Below are 25,322 nucleotides of genomic sequence, written 5' to 3'. Positions count from 1 at the left end.
GTTCTCTTTGGGAGTAACCAGGATGGATAAGATCAGGAATGGGTACATCAGAGGGACAGTACGTGTTAGGGTTAGGATTAGGGTTAGGGGTTAGGGTTAAGGTTAGAGGTTTTGGAGATAAAGTCAGAGAGGCCAGACTGAGATGGTTTGGACATGTCCAGAAGAGAGATTTTGATTATATTGGTAGAAGGATGCTGAGTTTTGAACTGCCACACAGGAGGCCTAGTGGAAGAGGATGTTTCTGGATATAGTCAGAAGATATGAAGGTAGTTGTTGTGAGAAAAGAAGATGCAGCAGACAGGGTTAGATAGAGGCAACTGATTTACTGTGGCGATCCATGAAGGGAAAAAACCAAAAGGTGGAGGAAGAGGAGGAGGAAGAGGAGGAAGAGGATATAATATTTTTTTGATTTTTACAAAAACACTCTGGTCACACTCAAAAATTTTACAATTTTACATTATATGAAAAGTGCTGAAGTGCTTCAAAAAATACTAAAAAACCATAAATAAAAATGAATACAATTTAAAAAATCAGTGCATTACTGTATATCAGGAAATTTGCAAAACTCAGTTGATCATCAACTAAAGTGCATAAAACATTTTTGTGACACCAGATGTTCCTAAAGTTATTCAGGTCTTTTGTTATTTTATAAAAAACAAATTCTAGTTGTAAGAGACATCTGACGTTACAACAAAAAGCAGTAGCTGCTTCTTGAACGGTATTAGTTTCAATTTTGCTCTTTCTGGTCACATAAATTGCAAGTTTTGCTTCACCAAAAATAAAATTTAAAAGCTCCCACTTTTTTTGATCCAATTTTTGTACCCAGCACCATAAATACATTTTCTGATATTAAAATTTTCACTGAACTGATTAAAAAACATTTGTTAAAAGAGTGAAGAGCACTGTAAGTCTCTTAACAAATTCAATGTTTTAACTGCAGTAAAATTAAAGCTTCACTTTTGCTCCAGTTACTTTTACTGCAGTTAAAACATTGAATTTGTTAAAACCACTAAAACATCAACATCCCCCTGGTTTTTGATAAGAACAAAAACATCATCAGCATAGGCAGATAAAATAATGCTCTCCTAAATCCAGGTAAAATCAAACTGCTGATGCTTTTGCGGATTTTACAGAGGAGGGGTTCCAGGGAGAGTGCATAGAGCATTCCAGACAGAGCACAGCCCTGCCGGATGCCCCGGTGCACCCTGAAGGGGGCACACAAACTGCTGTTAGACTTCAGTATACTCTCAAAGTCACTATACAGCACCCGTATCTTGGCAATAAAACCAGTGCTGAACCCAAACTTCTCCATAGTTTTCCAGAGGAAGCTGTGTCAAAAGCCTTTTCCTGATTCAATGAAATGAGACCAGCATTTATACCCAATGAACTGGAAACCTCCAAAACATCTCAAATTGGGTAGACATAGTCTACCATGGAACTGCCGGGCACACAGTAGGTCTGATCCCGGTGGATGACCTGCTCCATAGCTTCCCTCAGCCTGGTAGCCAAAGCCTTAGACAGAACCTTGTAATCCGTGCAGAGCAGTGACACAGGGCGCCAGTTCTTGATGTCCTGCAGATTGCCTTTTTTAGGCAGGAGGGCAACGACAGCCCTCCAGCAGGACAGTAGCATAGAGCCCGAGGCCAGACTTTCATTGAACACTTCTAGCACATCACGTGCTAGAATGGCCCAGAAGGCTTTATAGAATTCCACTGTCAGGCCGTCAATGCCTGTCGTACCCCTTCATGCTCTGCAGGGCAGTGTGGAGTTCCTCCAACTCTAGCGGCCGGTCGAGCTGTGAGTTTATCTCCGTAGAGACCTGAGGTAGCTCTGCACAGAACTCCTCTAACAGTGGCTGGTTTTCTTTGTATTCACTGCTGTACAAATATGAATAAAGACTCATAACTCGCCTTCTGATCTCTGCGGGCTCTGTCGGCTCCTGCCCTGTGTCAGACAGCAGGGAGTGGATCACGTTGGTCTGTCCATGCTTCCTCTCAAGGCCGAAGAAGAAGCTAGAGGGAGCATCCATCTCTGTGATGTTTTGCACCGTGGATCGGGCCAGTGCACCCTGTCCTTTAGTATCCAAAAGGTTGGCTAAAGCCATTCTTTTGTACTTGAGGATTTCAATATACATCTGATTTCCCGTGGAAGCGCTTGTCTCTAACTCCACGATCTCAGCCTCCAGGTCTTTCATAGACCGGCAGGTTTCACATGTGACGTTCAGAGTATACTGTTGGCACAGGAGTTTTATCTCCATTTTGCCATAGCCCCACCACTGCCTAAGAGAAGTAAAATCAGCTTTTCCAAGTTTTAAATTGCTCCAAAAATAACTTAAAACCTCTCTAAAGCCTCTGTCTAAAGCTAAAGTTGAATTAAAATGCCAGTATGCCCTCCTAGGTAAAATGTGTCTTATCACAACGTGACATAGAACCAAAGAATGATCAGTAAAAACAGCTTGCATTATATTACAGTCCCTAAAAACATTGAAATAGTGTTTAAAACAGTACAAGCGATCCAGCATGGCTGAAGACACCCTATCTTCTGTCAGGTAGGACCAAGTGTACTGTCGGCAGTCTGGATGCATCCTCCTCCACACATCCACCAGGCCATGAGAAGAGACCAGCTGTTTCAGAGTGTGTTGGGATGCTGTGTGAGGCTCTGCATGATTACAGTCTAAAACCTAATCCTCAGTACAGTTAAAATCCCCACCCAAGAATAAAAAATCCTCCGAGCCACAGCAATCCACTCTAGCTTGTATTTTTTCTAGAAAGCTCTTCCTCTCTGCACCGTTTGTTGGAGCATAAATATTCTTAAAAACCAGAGTGCGGTGCTCAAAATGTGCCTTTGCAAAAAGACACCTCCCCTTTACGACATGCTCGACCTCCAGAGATGTTGGTTTAAAAGTTCTAGAGAACAGGAAGCCCACTCCACCACTCAGTGTGGTGTTATAGCTCAGGACCACCTGTCCTTCCCACTCTTTCATCCAGTCAACCTCATTTCTTCGTTTCTTGTAAAAGCAGAACAATAGTTTTCCTCCTTGCTGTGTCAAAAACCAGTGCCCTTTTCATTTCTTCTCTGGCTCCATTTATGTTTAACGTCCCCACTCTAAAATAATCCATGATTAGGGAAAAGTTAAAAGAACCTTAAAATAAATAAATAGGAAATATAATAAAACAGTCAGCCTCATCAAAATTAAAAACTCAGTTGTTCACGGACTTTATTCATTTGCTTTTTGAGTCGGTATACTTCTTGGTCACTGATTTCTGACGTGGCTCTGTTTTTAATAATTTGTTTCACCGAATTATAAAAAATCAACTTGTCAGGAAAAAAATGTTCTAGATTCAGACCTTTCATGCCTTTAGTTTGCTGTAAGAACATTTTAAACATTTTTCCGGGTACAAAACGTGCCGTTAACTGGCAGTAACTGGAGTGAGATAGCTCGCTGCAATCAGACGTACAATCATCACTGTCACTACTGTCTTGAATACTCAGTGTGACCTCAAGCCAACCAGCTTTACATCCAGCAGAAACAGTCAATACATTTTTGCGCTTACTGCGCCGCCTACCAGGAACAGGAGTCCATTCAGACGCATGGTCGTCTGTGACAACTTCAGCACCTGTCTGGTTTCCTGCCTCAACATTCTCATTTTTATCACCAGTTTCCCTCCTATCCTCACCCACTGCACCTGTCACTACCCTAGTCTCACCCAGTGTACCTTTCTCACCCAGTTCACCTACCACCTCCATAATCTCACTCCGTTCACTCACTACCTCTCCAATCTCACACTGTTCACCTGTCAGCTCACCATTCTCACCCACCACAACCATCAACTCACCCAACTCACTGGACACCACCCCACTCTCACCAATCACTCCACCTGCTCTAACCCTAACCTCACCTGCTTTACCCCTAACCTCACCTGCTCTCTCAGCTATCCTGCCACCATCCTCATTTATCCCACCTTCACTCTCCCCCCTCACCTCAACGTTATTACTGGTTATCACTGCTCCTACCTGTACCTGACTCTCAGGTGCCCTCCTCGGAGCGTCTCCCCGCTCCGTGTCCCGAGACTCCTTGTCAGAGACGTGTAGCCACCATACGCCATGACGGCGTCTGAGTGGCCGCCAACCAGCCCACGCCTGGTCAGCAAAAAACACACACAAAAACTGACAATAAACGACACTAAACACTCAAGACAAACCCAATTAAGAATACTCAAAGAATAAAAACATAAAGACAAAACGCATAGATAGAAAAAAAGCGCTGAAACACATTCAGCAGTTTTCCACTCTCTTCATGCACTCCTCCCAGAAGAAGAAGAAGAAGATGTGAACAGTTCTCAGTAGCACATTGACCAAGCACAGTTCCACCATGAGTGAGCAGATTAACATATGCAAGAAGTGTAAATGTCGAGCAGGCAAATTGTCAATTCACATGTACTTTAACAAGCAACGCATCCCAGATAGGCACACACTGACACATTTGTGTCCTAGTGCAACATGCATGAGCATACTCACACACACACACACACACACACACACACACACACACACACACACACACACACACACACACACACACACACACACACACACACACACCACACACACACACACACACGCACACACACACACAAACCACTTCCATAGCATTCAACTCTTTTTGTTTTCCTTTTTGTCAAATTTAATTACTGACAACATCACTAAAGGAATTTCCACATGAACCAATTACCACTCAAATCCCGTGTGTCTGTGTGTGTGTGTGTGTGTGTGTGTGCGTGTGTGTATGTGTGTGTGACAGAGTAAGAGAGTGCACGAATCAGAGAGGGTGTTTGAAGAGGATTTAGGGTGTGTGTTTATGTGTGTGTTAGCACAGATACAAACCAGATTAGGAATTGATCTCTGACTCATTTAATGAACCAGTTGTAGACTTTGACACGCACTTCCACGGTCCCAGAAGCATGCACACAGACAAACACACCATGCAAATAAATCTCTGACCTTGAAAAGGTGCGATATGTTTGTGCTTGAAATATCTTTCTCAGTATACTAATAACAAGTTTATGTCATGGCCATGGTACACTAACTTTATTAAAAACATAATTCTGTGCAACTAGTTGTAATTAATATTTTGATGATTGAAAAGTGTTCATTCTAAAGCTTGGACCCAGTTACATTCATCCACATTATTAGTTGGTATCTTTTGTTTTGTTAAGTCGCATGGGTTAAAATGGGTGTGGTGTTAACAGTTTGTGCTTGTAGGTGAATCTGTGCTTAAAGGAAGTGCTCCATCATAGTTTAAGGTAAGCAGACATCAATCAAATTAATGCTTGTTTCAATGCATACAAACTGCTTTTAAAAACAGACAAGGACAGCTTTTTTTTAAGGAGGAAAGCTTATGCTGTCACGGTTGTTGAATAAAAGTTTAGGATGACAAGTAAGGAGAGAAAAGACTCTTGATGACATGATGGACACCAGGAAGTCATAACAACTGAATTGATCATTTGTTTGTATTTTTTTGTGTTGAAACACAAGAACACCCATGCTGTGCTCAATTGATCGTATTACAGTTTTTTTCAGTCGCTAGCAAGCGCTTACCCATACTTCAAATACTTTTTCCAAACTCTTAACACAAACTCATACCTACAAAACACAACTGACCAAATGGTTAATTTTCTTCTCAAAAATACATTTTGTTAAGTAAAAATCCAAGGCAATGCACCTGGGATAGAACCGCTTGGTATGCCGGATCCACCCTTGGCAATGATCTGTGTGTCAATGGGGTGGCAATGACTCAGCGGTAGAGTGGGGCGTCCAATGTTCCAAGAAATGGCAGTTCGAGTCCCGCTCCCACCCAAAAATACCTGGAGTGTGAGCTGACAGTGGGAAGTGGCAGTTGACTTTTGGAGCACTGCCGAGGCGCCCTTGAGCAAGGCGCCGTCACCCTTACAAGTTGCTCATTTGGGCGCACCATATAGGAGCTGCCCGCCACTATACCTCCCCCTGCATGCGTACAGGCAACCTATGTGTGTTTATTTCTTCAGGGCCTGTACACACTAATATATGCACATGTGAATTACTAACACTAGAGTGTGCCACTAATTTCCCTTTCTGGATTGAGTATATAAAATTTTAAAAAATTAAAACAAAATTTTCAATTGTTTGTTTATCACCTGCGGTATATTGTTTTTGAACTGATATCATTGCAGAAGCAGAGGTTTTTATACTGCATTTAAGGTTTGGAATATTGTTGTTGCTATTGTGGAATGTTGTGTGTTAACATTTGTAAATAATAAAAAAACAATCCATAATTTTGTTGGGAGGTATAGCTTGTCTGTTAAGAAAATGAAAGCATTGTGGTAATATGTTCACTGACAGCATATTGAGTGAAAGCAACATGAAATGCGTGAATCGTATGGTCACAAAAGACCGATGCTGTGCTAATTGTGTGTAGACTTTTGAAAATGTGACTGCTGTTTGGACAAACGTTTGTTAGTGACTGAAAAAAAACAATTTTTGAAACAGCTCCTCTTTTCAAATTTTGCTGGTTTTTTACATTTAATGCACTTAAAGAAAAAAATAGTATCTTAATCAGCACAGGTGTCATGTTGAATGTTACTGAAGACAATAATTGATCAGCAGTTGTTTTTTTTTCTTTTGATAAAGTATTAATGACACACTACACCACTTACAAAAGAAAATCTAAAGCAGCACTTAGACAGACAGCCATGTAATGATAGCTTTACATGTTCTTGTGCACCTACATCTTTTCCCATAGCCACAGCTCTTTGCAGTAAATTGATATTTACATGTTCAATGATATGGAACTGTTCCGTCTGTTGTAGGAAGTATTGATTGTGCACTTTCTCCTAATCATTCTGAGTCTCATCAATATGAACATACATCAAAGCCACAAAGACTATTCCTGCATATTTATTGCTTTCTGTAAATACATTGATTGCTTGTGCTTTGTTACAGTGCAGTGTTTTTACGTTCTTTATGCATGAATAAAAATAATAATAGTAATCTTGAGTGTTTGGCTCTGTACAGAGTGCAATTTGTTGGGGGTAATGGAGGGGGTCATTCCCCCCTCTGGTTTTTACATTTCTACCTCTGCAGAGCTGGCAGTTACTGCATCACAAGTTGGTACCAAGATCCATGAAGACAAACCAAGATCCTTAAGATAAATACAACAAGCAAGGACCCAGTCACGCCTAATGGGAGCGAGGTAGAAAGCTTCACATATTTGGGCAGCCTCATTAACAGACAGGGTTGCACAGACACAGATGTCAGAGCAAGAATCGTCTCAGTGAGGGCAGCATGCTTGCAGCTTAAGAACATCTGGAACTCCAAAGTGGTGTCAAATCACACAAAGATCAGGATGTTCACCTGCAACTTCAAGTCAGTACTTCTGTATGGAGCGGAGACATGGAGAACTATGAAGTCCACCATCAAGAAAGTGCAGGCCTTCATCAACAGCTGTCTGAGAAAGATCCTCCAGATAGACTGGCCTGACACCATCAGCAACGCAGACCAGTGGCAGTAAACCAACCAGCTGCCAGCTGATGAGGAGATCTGGCACATAAGATGGATATGGATTGGGCAGACTCTGAGGAGGCCAACCAATAACATAACGAGGCAGGCACTGAAGTGTAATGCACAAGGGACATTCAAGATGTTTGTGAATGTCCCCATGCACATAAATACATTGTGCGTTTGTTCCATACTCAGACATTTGCAGAGATGTGAACTACAAAACACTTCAGCTGATGCAGCAAAAGGAAAGCCAAAAAGGCACCATGGAGTTCAACATCAGAGCAAACTGTTCACTGTTATACACTGCTCAAAAAAATTAAAGCACTTTTTAAGAGTATGGGAACCTGTCAGTCAAACTTGTGGGATATTAATCTGGTCTATTAAGTAGCAGAGGGGGTTGTTAGTTTTAGCTGCTTTGTTGTTAATGTAATCAACAACAGGTGCATTAGAGGGGCAACAATGAGATGGCCCCCAGAACATGAATGGTTTTCCAGGTTGAGGCCACTGATACTTTGATCCCTCCTCATCTCTTTTGGCTGATTTTTTACCGACTGACTTTCCACTGCTGTCGTTTTTCATTTGGCTTGGCTCAACATCTCTGTTGATAGCATGGTGTGGTACCTTGCGGCTACATAGGTAGCCCAACTCCGCCAGGATGGCAAATCAATACATGCCATTGCAAGAAGGTTTGCTGTGACTCCCAGCAGTTTCAAGAGCATGGAAGAGATTCCAGGAGACAGATAGTTACTCCAGGAGAGCTGGACAGGGCTGTAGAACGTCCTTAAACACTCATCAGGATTGGTATCTTCTCCTTTGTGAAAGAAGGAACAGGATGAGCACTGCCAGAGCCCTACAAAATGACCTCCAGCAGGCCACAGGTGTGAATTTTTCTGACCAAACAATCAGAAACAGGCTCCATGAGGTCGGCCTGAAGGCCTGACGTCCTTTAGTTGTCTCTCTGCTCACCGCCCAGCATCGCAGAACTTGATTGGCATTTACCATAGACCACCACAATTGGCAACTACGCCATTGGTGCCCTGTGCTCTTCACCAATGAGAGCACGTTCAACCTCAGCACATGCAACAGACATGAAAGGGTTTGGATATGTTGTGGAGAATGTTATGCTGCCTGCAGTATCATTCAGCATGACTGGTTTGGTGATGGGTCAGTGATGGTCTGCGGAGGCATATCCCTGGAAGGACTCACAGACCTCTACAGGTTAGATAATGGCACCCTGGCTGCTATTAAATATTGGGATGAAAACCTTGGACCCACTGTCAGAACCTACGCTCGTGCAGTGGGACATGAGTTCTTCCTGGTCCACGACAATACCTGACCTCACGTGGCTAGAGTATAAAAGCAGTTCCTGGAGGATGAAGGAATTAATGCCACTGACTGGACCCCAGTTCACCTGACCTAAACCCAATAGAACACCTCTGGTACATAATGTTTAGATCCATCCAGTGCTGCCAGGTTGCTCCTCAGACTTTCCAGGAGCTAAGTGATGCCATGGTCCAGATCTGGGAGGAGATCCCCCAGGACACCATCCGTCATCTCCTTAGGAGCATGCCCCAACATTGTCAGGCATGCGTACAAGCACGTGGGGGCCACACAAACTACTGAGAATCAGTTTGAGCTGCTACAATGACATTTTGGCCAAATTGTCCAGTCTGCTGCATTATTTTTTCACTTACATTTTGGGGTGTCTTTGATTTCCCTGCTCTATAGGGTGATCATTTTCATTTCTATCAAATTACGTAGCATCATTTTAGATATGTAGATAGATAGATAGATAGATAGATAGATAGATAGATAGATAGATAGATAGATAGATAGATAGATAGATAGATAGATAGATAGATAGATACTTTATTAATCCCGGAGGAAATTGTATACTGTATATCCACTGCTCAGGCATTACATAAAAAATAATACTGGATAAACACCAGGAGAAAAAGAAACACTGACATCACAGGACATACCGCAAGACATACACTACACTAACAGACACAAGCAGCACTAACAGGACTTATATACTAAACTATAACTAAAATATAAACACTATAAAATTAAAATATAAACAGTATAGAATTAAATTAAATTTAATTTAATTAAATCCATTCAACCCCGTGCTGACCTCGCCACCCCCCCCCCCCTCCCGCTCCTCCTGAGAGAGTCATTTTACCCCCTGATGGCACGGGGCACAAAGGAGGACCTCAGCCTCTTTGTGGAGGCACTGTGTGACAGCAGTCTGCCGCTGAAGGTGCTTCTCTGCTAGGAGAAGGTGGTGTGTAGGGGGTGCCTGGTGTTGTTCATGATAGCCTTAACTTTAGACATGGTCCTGCTCTCCAGAAGCGTATCCACAGAGTCCAGGCTCAGACCAACCACTGAGCCCGCTCTGCGGATGAGTCTGTTCAGACGGTTCATATCTCTTTTCCTGCCCCCCCCACCCCCACCCCAACACACAATGGCGTATGACAGCACACTGGAGACTAGGGACTGATAGAACATGAGAAGGAGCTCAGGCCAGATGTTGAAGGAGGCCAGCCTCCTCAGGAAGTACATCCTGCTCTGCCCCTTCTTGTACACACAGTTCGAGTTGAGTGACCAGTCCAGTCTTCTGTCTAGCTGCAGTCCCAGGTACTTATAGTTTTCTACCACCTCCACCTCACTGCCCTTGATGATCACTGGCTGTGGAGAGGGAGGTGCCCACCGGAAATCCAGCACCATCTCCTTTGTCTTGGAGACATTGAGCTGGAGCTGGTTCTGTTGGCACCACTCTACGAAGTCAGCCACCAATGTCCTGTACCCCCCCCCCCCCCTCATCACCCTCCCGGATACATGCCACTATTGCGGTGTCATCGGAGTACTTCTGTATGTGGCATGTATCCGAGTTGTGCTTGAAGTCTGATGTGTAGAGGGTGTAGAGAAAAGGGGGAGAGAACGGTCTCCTGTGGCACCCCCGTGCTGCTGGTCACCATAGAAGACAAACAGTCCCCCATACGGACGTACTGGGGTCTGTCCGTTAGGTAGTCCGTAATCCAGCTCACGAGGTAGGGGTCCACAGCCATGGAGGTCAGTTGATCCTGCAGGAGCCGGGGCTGGATGTCAGAGAGGCCATTTTGTTGCTAATATATCACTTACTTATTATCAGGAAGTATATTCAGGATAATTTTTTCATTGTTTAGATCTCATTTGTTTTCAAAGATTCCTTTAATTATTTTGATTATTTAAATATTATTTCTACCAATATTTTCACTATCTCTCCTCTGGACATGTCCAAACAACCTCAATCTGGCCTCTCTGACTTAATCTCTAAAACCTCTAACATGTGCTGTCCCTCTGATGTACTCATTCCTGATTCTATCCATCCTGGTCACTCCCAGAGAGAACCTCAGCATCTTCATCTCTGCTAACATACTTCTCTGTCTCTCCAGACTTCCTCATACAGTAATGTAGTTCGTCTTTGGGCACCCTGTAATAATGTTTCTCCAGATCTATAAAAACACAATGCAGCTCCCTCTGGCCTTCTCTGTACTTCTCTATCGATATCGTCAAAGCAAATACTGCATCTGTAGTACTATTTTTTGGCAGGAAACCATACTGTTGCTCATAAATGCTCACTTCTGCCCTTAGTCTAGCTTCAACTACTCTTTCCCATAACTTCATTGTATGGTTCATCAGCTTTATTCCTCATTAGTTGTCACAACTCTGTACATCTCTCTTGTTCTTAAAAATGGGCACCTCCTGACCACCCAGAGCCTGTCTTAACTCCTTCCTAAAAGTCATGCAACACTGTTCCTTTTTCAGCTTCCACCATTTTGTCCTCTGCTCTGCCTTTGCCCTCTTCATCTTCCGTCCTACACACCACCATCCTATGCTGTTTGGCTACACTGTCACCTAACATTACTTTGTGGTCACTGATCTTCTTAAGGTTACACCGTCTACACAAGATGTAGTCTGCATGTGTGGTCCTACCTCCACTGTTATAGGTCACCCTATATTCCTGCCTCTTCTGGGAGAAAGTATTCACTAGAGACTATAAAACTCCAATTCAAGTTTTATATCAGCAATTACATTTATTGTTCTGGAACAAGGTGCAGAATTCCTATCAGATATTTTAATCAGCATCTAAATCTCTAAAGGATCAAATGCCTCACAACCATTAAACATACACATACTTGAATACAAGTTTGAATGAATGATGAGGGGCTTAATATACATGATTCAACTAAACAAAATGAAGAGGTGGTAACACACAAAAAAAAAATTGGGAAAGAGGATCCATTCTAGGTGCTTAGGGTCATTTGGGAGCCCATAAAAAAGAAAGATAAAGAGGATTAAAGGCAATGCTCTCACACACACACACACACACACACACACACACACACACACACACACACACACACACACACACACACACAAAATCTATCCATCGCTTCTTACTTCTACTTGCTATTCTGATTTATATAGGCAAAAATGTATCTATGATTTTGACAAACTGAGTTGCTACACAGAAAATAACTGAAAAAGAAGAAAAAAAATTAAAAGTTTTGTCAAGTATAACAATTCTTGTTCATGCATACTCCGTAGTTGATAATTTCCTATTGCACAGACTTCATTAATGCACTTTGTGTTTACTCGTTCTATATATACAGTAGTTCCTTTACTATTGTGATCAAAAGCGTTGAATCTCAATTCTGAGGCTCTTCGGTAAATATTCATTCATAGACTTAAGAATATTCATTTTCTGACTCAGTTCGATAAAAAAACTGTTCTCTAAATAGTTTTAAAATAAACAATAAATATAGCAACTTGTGATCAATCCATATCAATTTTAGACTTAAAATAATGTAGCGATTTAAGCCCCACCCATTTCCAGTCAAACCACACCCACTTCCGGTTTAAGTCCCGCCCATTCCGAGTACAGATACAGATAATCTAGTTGGTTGAACAGATGCTCCCATTTTTCATGAGATGGACTTAAAGATCTATAATTAATTCCAGGTACACAATATTACTATTTCTCTCAAACACTGTTCACAAATCTGTCTAAATGTGTGATAGTGACCACTTCTGCTTTGCTGAGATAATCCATCCCACCTCACAGGTGTGTCACATCAAAATGCTGATCTGACATCATGATTAGTTTACTGGTGTACCTTATACTGCCCCCAATAAAGGGAAATGTGCAGTTTTGTCTCACAGCAAAATGCTACAGATGCCACAAGCATTGAGGGAGCGTGCAATTGGCATGCTAACAGCAGGAATGTCAACCAGATCTATTGCTTGCGCATTGAATGTTCATTTCTCCACCACAAGCCATCTCCAAAGGCGTTTCAGAGAATATGGCAGTACATCCAACCAGCCTCACAACCGCAGACCACATGTAACCACACCCGCCCAGGACCTCCACATCCAGCAGGTTCACCTCCAAGATCGTCTGAGACCAACCTCTCAGACAGCTGCTGAAACAATTGGTTTGTATAACCAAACAATTTCTGCACAAACTGTCAGAAACCGTCTCAGGGAAGCTCAACTGTATGCTCGTTGTCCTCATTGGGGTCTTAACTTGACTCCAGATTGTCGCCGAAACAGACTTGAGTAGGCAAATGCTCACATTCGATGGCGTCCGGCACGTTGGAGAGGTGTTCTCTTCACGGATGAATCTCGGTTTACATTGTTCAGGGCAGATTGCAGACAGAGTGTGTGGCTTCGTGTGGGTGAGCGCTTTGCTGATGTCAATGTTGTGGATCGAGTGGCCCATGGTGGTGGCGGGGTTATGGTATGGGCAGGCATCTGTTATGGATGAAGAACACAGGTGCATTTTATTGATGGCATTTTGAATTCACAGAGATACCGTGATGAGATCCTGAGGCCCATTGTTGCGCCATACATCCATGAACATCACCTTATGTTTCAGCAAGATAATGCACAAATCATGTTGCAAGGATCTGTACACAATTCTTGGTAGCTGAAAATGTCCCATTTCTTGCATGGCCAGCATACTCACCGGACATGTCACCCATTAAGCATGTTTGGGATGTCCTTGACCGGCGTATACGTCAGCGTGTACCAGTTCTCACTAATATCCAGCCACTTTGCACAGCCATTGAAGAGGATAGGACCAACATTCCACAGGCCACAGTTGACAATCTGATAAACTCTATGCGAAGAATATGTGTTGCACTGCATGAGTCAAATAATGGTCACACCAGATACTGACTGGTTCTGAGTCCAGTCAGACCCCAGACCCTCAATAACGCAAAAAAACCCTGCACATTTCAGGGTGGCCTTTTATTGTGGGCAGTATAAGGTACGCCTGTGCACTTATGATGATGTCAGATCAGCATATTGATGTGGCACACCTGTGAGGTGGGATGGATTATCTCAGCAAAGCATAAATGCTCACTATCACACATTTAGACAGATTTGTGAACAATGTTCAAGAGAAATGGTAATATTGTGTATTTGGAATGAATTATAGATCTTTAAGTCCATCTCATGAAAAATGGGAGCAAAAACAAAAGTGTTGCTTTTATATTTGTGTTGAGTGTGTATACAGGAAGACCTCGGTTTCCGACCACAATTTGTTCCGGAAGGCTGTTCGAATACAGATTTCTTCGAATTCCAAATACAGTACTTTCCGCACTATGAGGCGTGCCTAAAAGCCTATAATTTTCTCATAAACGTGTAGCACGCCTTATAATCCGGTTCGTCTTGTCATGTTATGTGTTCGTTGTAGGAAGCACAGGCTCTGCTACGATGAGTTTACTGTCACTGTAGGCTTTATTGACCCCCTGTCCACATACACCGGTGCTAGCTCTCCATCTGGTTCCTGCTCCTGGACGATACCGTCTACTTCAAGAGGGGTGAGCAGGCTAAACCATTATGTGTATTTTGAATACATCACATCTCCCCTTTTGAGTAAAACAATAAACTATTTTACTGTTTTCTCCCAATGCCGTTATAAGCATGAATAACTGCAAAACATAACCCAGAATATCTGCTGGTTATCCTTAACTGAAGATACACATTCAAATACAATCATTTTTTGTTTCAAACACAAACCCAGGTAACAATTGTTTTTTTCTTTTTAAACAATCAAACAAACTTTCACAAGTCGAGTCTTATGGGCTTCACTGTCGGTCTCCCAAACCTTGTTCTGGGGACAGTGGGATTTGGACTGGCCCTAGGTGTTGAAGCATTTTGGGGTGACACAGGAGTACTAACAGCAGCACATATTGGAGGATTCTCCATTGTATTGCCACTGTTTTCAGGTGCACCCATAGGGATGAGGTGGTGGCGGTTCCTGCGAACAGTCCCATGAGGCACATCGACCACATAAGATCGAGGTGTTGCATGCGTGCCAACCACATTCCTGTGACCCTAGAATCGGTTACCCACACCTCTTGTCAAAGTGCGAGCTTGCTGAGAACATGCGCCCGATGGCGTCTGTCAAAGTGTCTCTGTTCATCCATTCACAACTCCTTCTCCTTCGCACAGACAGTCACACTGGGCAGGAGAGACGGTTTTAGTAGTGATGAAAGAATTGGGACAATGGTCCTCAGTTGACGACTCATCAGCAGCTCTGCTGGGCTGAAGCCGTTCCTGATTGGAGTTGTTCGATATGCCAGTAAGGCGAGGTAGGGATCTTTAACTTTTTTGAGGATATTCTTAACAGTCTGCACTGCACTCTCAGCTTCTCCGTTGCTTTGTGGGTACTTTGGGCTACTGGTGACGTATTGGAAACCATATGTCGCAGCGAAGGTTGTGAGGCCACGTGATGCGAACTGTGGTCCGTTATCCGTCACCAGGACCTCTGGAATTCCATGACGGGCAAACATAGACTTGAGATGGCCAGTAATGTGGGCAGACTTTGTGAGGGAGAGGTTTGCCACTTCCACGTACCTGGAGTAGTAATCTATGACCAGTAAGTACATTTCTCCTTTCAAGGTAAACAAGTCTGCCCCTAGCTTCTGCCAATGTTGCTCTGGAAGGTCTGTAGGCATGAGTGGTTCAGTGTGATTAGTGCGCTTAATGCACGTTCTACAGTTCTGAACCATTTCGTTGAACTGTTGACTTAGGCCAGGCCACCAGACGCTTTGTCTAGCACGCTCCTAGCACTTCACCACTCCCTGGTGACTCTCGTGCAACTTAGCTAGGACGTTTTTCGTCATGACTGACGGAATGACTAGTCACGTTCCTTTTAACAGGAGACCATAATGGACATTAAAAAAGGCAGTTTCCGCCCAATACAGCTTAAGGAGACCAGTACAGGAGCTGTTCTCTCACCAACCATCTTGACACATCTTCATGATAGCTGAACACACACTGTAAGCCTTGAGATTCTCCCTCAGAGTGTCCATATAGGTGGCGCTAACTGGAAGATTGTCCATGATGCTGTCTATATAAATTTGTACTGTCCATGAGCTTGTTGCTTCAACACGTAGCGGCACACGTGACAGAGTATCGGCTGTCAACAGGCTCTTTCCTGTAACATGAAATATCGTGTATGAGTATCCCATGATTCTCATCCGGAAACACTTTATGCGAGGGGGCACGATTTCCAAGACTTGGGGCCCCAGGAGGCTCAGCAGAGGCTTGTGATCAGTCTCTAGCTCAAAGTGCTGTCCAATGAGAAAGTCTCTGAAGCGTACACATGCCAACGAGAGAGCAAGGGCCTCCTTCTCAACCTGTGCATATCTCTGTTCGACGTTTGAGATGGAATGAGAAGCGTAGGCTGCAGGTCTCCATACGTCATTCCATTTTTGCAGCAGCACTGCACCTAACCGAAAGGAAGACGCATCCGCTGACACTTTCATCTGTTTGTTTGGGTCGTACAGAGCCAACACAGGAGTGGATGAGAGCTCCTCTTTCAGCCTATTGAAGGCTCTGACTTGGTCGGCTTCCCAGAACCAGTGGTTTTTCTTAGAGAGAAGGTCTCTCAGGGGTTTATCTTTCTCTGCTAGCTGTGGCACAAACTTTCCTAGCTGGTTGACCATGCCTAGGAAGCTGCGTAGCTCACTGACATTGTTCGGTACGGACATCTCTCTGACTGCAGACGTTTTCGCTGGGTCTGATTTCACACCTTTATCTGAGATAATGTGTCCAAGGAACTTCACATCTTGTTTAGAAATCTCACATTTCTCGGCATTGAGTGTTATACCGGCACTCTCCATCTTTTGCAGAACAGCGAGAAGGCGAGAATCGTTTTGTTCTTGTGTGGAATCCCATATGAGGAGGTCGTCCATATGGCACACGACTGCTTCCAGGCCTTCTGTGACCTGTGTGAGCTTTCTGTTCTGGAAATGTTTGGGTGCTGAGGCTATCCTTAACGGAAGTCAGTTGAAGTAGAACCTTCGGAACGGCGTGATGAAGGTAGACAGCTTTGCGGACTCCTCAGCCAATGGAATTTGCCGGAACCCCATATTAGTGTCGAGCTTGCTTAAGACCATGGCTCCAGCTAGTGAGCCCAGGGTCTGCTCAACAGACGGAAGGATGTACTTCTCTCTGTGCACTGACTCATTCAACTTTGTGAGGTCAACACATATACGTGGATCAGCATTCTTCTTAGGCACCACCACCATGCCTGAGCACCAATCAGTGGGCTCCTCCACTCTGCTGATGACTCCGATCTTCTCCATGCACTCTAGCTCTTTTTTTTACTTTGGGCATTAAAGGCAGGGGAATCCGTCGTGGAGTCTTAAGTGAGTATGGCGTTGCATCAGGCTTTAACTTGATTGCGTAAGGCTGCTCTATCTTTCCTAGACCGGTGCACAACTTTGGGTAGCTGTCTTTCAGAGTTTGTATGTTAATGGCGTCCAAACGAGCTACTAAGCCCAACTTTACACTGGCTGACCTAGCCAGCAGGGCTGTGTGTAATTTCCTGATTACGAACACTTCCTCCACTGTGCTCTTCTCTCCCCTCTGCAGCACAATATCTGTGCCCCCCAACACATTTAGCGGAGCACCACCTGGTCCCAGCAGGGGTTTGGTCGCTTTTCACAGGGAGGGTTTCTTACTCGCATTCACTGCGTTGAACACATAGTCTGGAATAACAGTCATGTCAGCACCTGTGTCAATTTTAAATTTGACTGTTCTGTTTTTTAGCACTAGCCCTAGGAATAGGCTACTGTTGTCCGAGTCTTTCTGGAACTCATTCACAGTTGTAGATGAGAGGCACACGCACTGATAGTGTCCTCTTTTCCCACATCCTCGACCCGTGACATCATTTGCAGGGCACTGACTTGGTGGGTGTGATTGGCTTTTGCCACATTTGCGACACTGCTTTGGTTTCTCTGAATTAATGTGTTTGCCCCTCTCTTTCTGGGCTCTTGGGTTAGGCTTTTTCTGATACTGCTGCTTGCCTTTGTATGCAACTCTACCAACAGAGCAGGCTTCTGGAGCACATGCAATACCGCAAAGATTTGACTGCTGGCATTTAATTTCTTCGCCTTGCCATGTTAATTGCCTTGTACAACGTGAGATCGTTGTCCATCTGCGTTCAGACAATTTTATATCGTCCAACGACGATTCTCTCTCTTATTAATTAATTGCGCAGGGCACCATACTTGCAACGTTCTGTCAATGTATACAAAGCAGTCACAAACGAATCCACACTTTCATTTCCTTCTTGCTTCCTTATGTTAAAGCGAGCTCTGTCATATATCACATTCTTGGAAACAACGATAAAACGTGTGGAAAGTGTCTCTTGCCAGGTCGTGTTGCATCTGACGCATGTACGACACATTCAGTCCTTTCAAGACATCATCCGCCCCGTTGCCCATACAGTACATGAGAGTGTTTACTTGATTCTGTTCGGATGATGCGCGAAGATTGCTGGCTTGCCAAAAGCGCTCGAACCTCCTAATCCACCTTTCCCACTCTTGTGGTTTGCTGAAGTCAAACTGCTCCGGTGGCTGAATGCTGAATGTCGCATCCGGTCCTGGAACAGCTGCATGTCGTATTTCCAACGCTGAACCGCTGTGGTGGCTGGTACACTCGTCTCTTCGCTTCCCGTTAGCATCATGTTCGCGTCTATCTTTAACTTACTTGAAAGTCTTCTGAATCCGTAAACTTAACTCTAACGCTCACTCGTAGTCTTCTGACACCATGTCGTGTTATGTGTTTGTTGTAGGAAGCACAGACTCTGCTATGATGAGGTTACTGTCACTGTAGGCTTTATTGAACCACCTATCCACATACATCGGTGCTAGCTCTCTCTCCATCTGGTTCCCGCTCCTGGACGATACCATCTACTTCAGGAGGGGTGAGCATGCTAAACCATTATGTGTATTTCAAATACACCACAAGTCTAATATATGGATTAATATTCATATTAATATTGGCTAAAAACATGATCACTGAAAAAAAGCCAGCAGTCTGGCCGGCAGTCATGCCGCACAACGCCACCAGGGGCACCCTCACAAAGCACTCGGGCCTACGCCCCCTAACAACGGTAGTCAAGGGGCGTCACCAAAGTGCCGCTCTCATTGACCTGCTGTCTGATGGCAGAGCAGCCTGCGGAGACCACTGGTGCCTGGCTTCGATTCCATATCAAAACATATGGAAATTTCAACAATTATATTAAAAAAGTTTGAGTGACTGACTTTTCTCAGTATTTCCTAACTAGTGTGGCACTGAAAATAACCCACTTTAAACTTAATTGGTCTAAAAAATGCTATTGTCGAGTGTCGGTGCTGTGGTCTGGAATCTATTGATGGTCCATTATGTTAGTCTGCGGAAACACACAGAGAAACTGGCATAAAGGTGAATGAAAGACCCTCGAAGCTGAACTTCCAGCCTTTTCTGAAATTTGAAGAGCTGAGTCACTGCTAGACAAAGGTGTCTGGTGTGCTGCAATTGATTTGCAAATGTAGTTGATACCTGAAACAACACATTAGGGGGGAACGCATTTCGGCTTGTGTATTCTTGTCTGGCAGCGACATGTGAGATTCACGGCGGTGAGACACCGACGTTAAAGTCAGTTCTATGAGTAAAACAGTGTCGCATTTGCCAGTAAATTAGCAGCCTGACATTAAAAACTGGTTAAAAATTGTTTTGGATACACAGTGCAGCAGCAAAATGCTGCAACTCACCTTTGACTGGATTACCAATCGACTGAAACAATATTTAATTAATAAACGAAGGAGAACGTCGGAGCTTAAATATCTGCTTCGAACTTCAGATCCGCCCTGCTCGAACTGAGTGGTCCACTCTTAATGAATTTAACCAGTTTTAATGTCGAGATTTTTAATATGCCATATTTTGCCAGACAAAGTGGTAAATACGTCACTTTGTCTGGCTCCTACAACTGACTTTTATGTCGGTACCTCACCTCTGTGAACCTCACCACACGTCACTGAGAGCTATAGAAATAAAATCTAGTTTGACTATGTTTTTGTAGAATTTTGTACTACTGTGTTTTGTAGTATTTTTATCAGTAAATCTCAGCAGCTAAGGGAAAAACCCATGCGTGTTGACTTCTTTCTAAGGCCCCGTCCACACGATGCCGGAACTTTTTTAAAACGCAACTTTTTTGTAGGTGTGGATGGAGATTTTTTTGAAAACGCTGTCGTGTGGACGCGAATAGTTTTCGATGCATTTTTAAAAAGTTGTGTTTTCAAAAAAAACCGTCATCGTGTGGACGGGGCCTAAGACGGCAAAGTGACCAAGTGATAAGATTTCCTTGATGAGGCTCAGAATGGCTTCATTGACATACCAATAGCTGTTCACAGTTGATTAAAGGTACTCACAGTCATGGATGCTCTAGCCAGTGGATGGATAGCGCAACTACAACCACTAGTTTTTTAAATAGATTTCAAATGTTTTATTATATGCGCATTATAATCCGGTGCACCTTATATATGAAATAAATTATAAAATAAACAAGTCATTAAAAGTGCACATTATAATCCAGCGCGCCTTATAATGCAGAAAATACTGTACATTTTTCCCATTACAAATAAAGTAAATGATGTTAATCCATTCCAACACGCTAGAAAACTACCTTTTTTCAACATAATATGTTATTTCATGTCATTTATATATCAAATTGTATAGTAATGAAACATATTAAAGAAATGTAAAAGAAAGAAGCAAACATGACAAAGAAAGAAAAAGAAAACCCATTGACTTAATCAGGTTAGCTTAAGGTACGAGTTACCGTCGTCTTTTGGACCAAAGTTTACGGTACCATAACTCTTACCATAGGCAATGGAATGCAAAATTAAGTGAAAAATTATTGAATACAGTAAACTAAACTAAAAAGCACGTTACCGTCAAGTTTTCTCTCGACTTCCCACCTTTTCTCATGCTTGGCGGTGAGAAATAATAATAATAATGGATTATATTTATATAGCACTTTTCTTGACACTAAAAGAGGCTTTACATTGTATCCATTATTCATTCACTCCTCATTCATACTTGGTGATGGTGGACTACCTGTGTAGCCACAGCTGCTCTGGGGCAGACTGACGGAGGCGTCGCTGCCAATCTCCATCTATGGTCCCTCCGACCACCACCAGAACAATCACACACATTCACAGACCAATGAAAGCAAGGAGGGTAAAGTGTCTTGCCCAAGGACACAACGACAAATGACTCGGTTGGAGTGGGAATTGAACCACAGATGTTAAATCATTGGACGACCCGCGATACCGCTGAGCCATGGTTGCCCCAAAAAGGCGTTTGTTTCGCGTTCGACTTCCAAATTTTGTTCAATTTCTAAGACAAAAAAAATCAGAATTTTTTTGGTGGAATGCCGATTTGTTTGATGTCTAAACTGAGAGTGGGAGGTGTTAGCTTACATCCGTAGCACTGCACCCTCGTTCTTTCAGGGTAATGTGTTGCAGGAATCACAAGCGATTAACGAATTCTGCGATAGAGCAACAAACTGTTTATCTTATTATTTTACGGTAATTTAAACGTTTATGACCCTCCCATTACTGATGTTAAATCACCTTCTATCTGTATTACCTTTTCACACACTCTTATTGACTGTTTAAAGCACTTTTGTGTCCCATGTAAGTCCGAGACTTACCGAGCCAAGCTCACTTCTGGATGCCATCAGCCAATAGAATGTGCGTATGGTATCACGTGCGTGCCTAGCAAAAATCTGCAATGAGGTGCGGTTGCGAGCGTTGATGTGCGAATGCGCGAGGGCACACTGTATTTATATACTATAGATATATATGCACATACATAGAGTATAAATGTACTGTATATACCCAGACAGAATACATATTCCAGCAAATATCAAATATTACATATGCCACAACAGTTACTGAGAAATTGAAATGGCAGCACGATAAAAGGTGTGTGCTTGTGTGTGTGCTTGTGTGTGTGCGTGTGTGTGCGTGCTTGCATGTGTGCATCTGTATGTGCATGCTTGTGTGTGTCTTGTCTGTGCACATATTACATTTAATTATACTTGTTACACTGCTGATTTTCATGTCACACTTATCCTTTCCCCTCCATAAAGTATACCAACCTCAATCAATAACTAATTAGCTGCTAATTCCCATCTTAAAATACAGAGCAATATACCCAAATATCCCTGTATTGATAACTTAAGTAAGGTGTTACCATGTACTACATCTCCAAACACTGTTTATGTGCATGCATTTGCTGTAATTCAGGGTAATTATTTAATGGAGATCAAAAGGCCAAGAAAGCAGTTTAACCCAAGAAAAGACCTTCAGCCCACCAACAGTCTAACCTTTCAAACCATAAGCATGCAAAACTCTTGACTGATTGAACAGAGATGCAGGAGGACACATCATGAGACATGAGACACATTCAAATCTGGCCACTTGATGGGACAAAAACACCAGAGAAGCAGAGGCCAAGAGTGTAAATGGCCTAATCTTCAAAGGGAGGAGGTGTCCTCCCGGCTTCAAAAGAATAAGACAGGACAGATCCAATCAGGGTTGAGACTGAGGCCCCGTCCACACGATGACAGATTTTTTTGTAAAATGCAACTTTTTAAAAACTCATCGAAAAAGATTTGCGTCCACACGACAGCGTTTTCAAAAAAATCTCCGTCCACACGTAAACGCATCAGTGGGTTTTCGAAGACAGCTATAAACATGCCAAACCATGTGGTGGCAGTATTGAGTCAAATTTTATCCAATAGGAATCCTCCGAATTTTGTTGTCACAACATATAAATATGACGTCACAGAGGTTTTCGTCACAGGCAAGACGTCAGCGTTTTTAAAAAGTTGCGGATACACCGTCCACATGACAACGCAGACCTAACGTTTTTAATAAAAATCCACCTAGGCCAGCGTTTTCAAAAAGTTGCGTTTTCGTTCCAGATATCTGCGATGTCGTGTGGATGGAAGGTATAAACGCAACAAAAAAGTTGCGTTTTCAAAAGGTATCGTGTGGACGGGGCCTGAGCAGTACTGGATGGAGTTATAGGAGGACCATCACACAACATCAATGCCAAGTAGTGAATGGGCATGCCAAGTCCCATCAAGATCCACACCTACTGAATGGAGATGCTAAAAGTATTCCTTATATTGACTGTTGAACGCAATTCACAGTTTGACATCATGTATGTCAGGAGTTAACTAGACAATCAACTCCAATCAATCCACTCATGGGTTGACCTCACCACTCGCCATACCAAGGACATTAGGTTGTCAATCTGTTCTGAAAAGTGAGGCTTCATGTTGGAAAGAGAGGTGATCACAAGTGAAGGAATAGAGTTAGCAGTTGGCCTATGGCAGACATTACCCAAATCTGCCTAGCTATCCCACAGGTCAAAGTGAGCCATGTTGAGGACAACAAGCACTCAGGATGCGTGTCCACATGCTGCAAGGTTAAAAATTGAACAACTTACTGCCAACCATTTCCTAGTTTGTCTGGAGACCCAAAATTGTACTCGCTAATATACTTATGCTGTACCTTATTTTTTTAAAGATGTAATCACTGCCAAAAACATGTGTATAACATTTTTGTGGCTTTGAAATGCACAAATTATATTTAACAAATGATTGTTTTCAGGCCACAGATTTTACTCAATTCTAATATTTATTTCAAGATTCTACTCATCTTTCAATAACACATCATCGAATGAACTTGCAGATGTAGATACACTGCTAAGTTTTGCCCCTCATTGCTCAATTAAATATGAGGCCATTAATATGTTGTTTGAAACTTGTTAGTCCATTTTGAGGTTACAGGAAAAGTAGAAGAGCCCAGATGTCCTTTTAACCGTAGTGGGCCCTGCATTTCACACCTAGGCCTTCAGTGATTTTTTCTTAGTTAAATTTGAATAAATAATAGTGCTGTCAGGTGATTAAAAAAATAATCCAATTAATTACAGGATTTCTAATTAATTAATCTAATTAACCTCATTTTAATCTCATACCTGCTAAAGACCCCAAATAAAGACTTTGAATTCTAGGACGTTACAAAATTGTAGTGCATGACTAATCAATAGAATGCACCAAGAAGAGAAGATTTTAAATCCACATTTTTATTGGTTAAGTGTCATCCCTCCGCTCCCTTGTAACTACAAATGAGTGGAAGCTATGGGGGGGAAGTTGGATGGGGGGGGGCACTGGGGGTAAGGGTATGTGGTGGGGGTGTGGGTAGAGGCCACTTTGCGGCTGCGGAGGGGGTAGGGAGAAGTGAAGTCTCGCAGTTCCACATTAGCATCCGGTGTAGCATCGGTCAGCCATGTCTCCGTTAGCATGAGCATGCTGCACTAACGGTAGATCCACTGGCTCTCTAGAACGGCCAGCTCGTCGATCTTGTTCGGCAGTGAGTTGACATTGCCCATGATCACGGAGGGGAGCGATGGTTTGAATTGTCTCCGGTTGTCTGCCCGCCTAGCATTTAGCTTAGCCCCAGCCTTGCAGTCACGGTAGCGCCTCTTCAGCTCAGCAGGTATGTCGTGTCTTTGTCCGTGCGCCGTGTTTCTAAGGACCAGTAACTGCTCTGTAGAATGAGTAAGAGGGATGGTGCTCGGAGGTACGGCTGTCATATCCATTGGATATATATAAGAAAGTAACAAAAGTAGAAAAAGTAGTAAAAACTGACAAAAAAAAAATACAAGCAAAAGAAGAAACTGTGCTGCGGGGTGGCTGCCATCACCTACAGCGCTCAGGGGCAGTATATATGTGTGTGTGTGTGTGTGTGTGTGTGTGTGTGTGTGTGTGTGTGTGTGTGTGTGTGGGTAATATATATGTATATAAATATAAATTCCACAACTTCATACCAAACATATGAGAGCAAATGTATTAGTTTTATAAACCGAAAGCATCCAACGTAGTCAAAAATCAACGTGGTGACGAAACGACTATGTGTTGACAAATCATGGATTGCGCTGGGCGGGCATTGCAAAGCTGTAGATGGATGTTAGCAGGCTAACTGGAGAAAGAAAGCTAACTAATCATGAGATTGGTAAAGGCACCTGTCAAAAGAGCAAGTGGAAAATATTTTTTTGAAGAAGTGTATTAGCTGATTACATGAACAGAACTGTATGTAGTTACTTATGACACTCTAAAATTATGTTAACTGGGAGGTCCATGTATAGTTAGTGATGGGCAGCTGAAGCCCCATGAAGCATTGAAACTTTTCATCCCAGTCAGTTCACTGTGGTTCGAAGCTTCATGAGGCTTCATTTGCTCTAGTACGACATCTACTGGATGCTAAAATATCAGTTGGCATGAGTTTGAAGTGTGTGGCTTTAAAAAAAAAAATGTTTATTGTATTAACTGTATTAATCCCCAAAGGGAAATTAAGACTCCACCCTACACACAGGTTAGT

At 42.9% G+C, this 25,322-nt stretch overlaps 1 protein-coding gene across 3 annotated transcripts in view; it reads left to right on the top strand.

Annotated features, from left to right (window-relative positions):
* The window catches only part of si:dkey-215k6.1 (transmembrane protein 132B), a 345,313-nt gene that overhangs the window by 263,415 nt on the left and 56,576 nt on the right, over positions 1–25,322 (top strand). The gene's annotated exons all lie outside the window — the stretch shown is intronic.

This window comes from Antennarius striatus, chromosome 3 (assembly GCF_040054535.1).
Source record: "Antennarius striatus isolate MH-2024 chromosome 3, ASM4005453v1, whole genome shotgun sequence".
Lineage (NCBI taxonomy): Eukaryota > Metazoa > Chordata > Actinopteri > Lophiiformes > Antennariidae > Antennarius > Antennarius striatus.
Note: the sequence above shows the minus strand (reverse complement) of the source record. Positions and strands in the feature narration are given on the sequence as shown.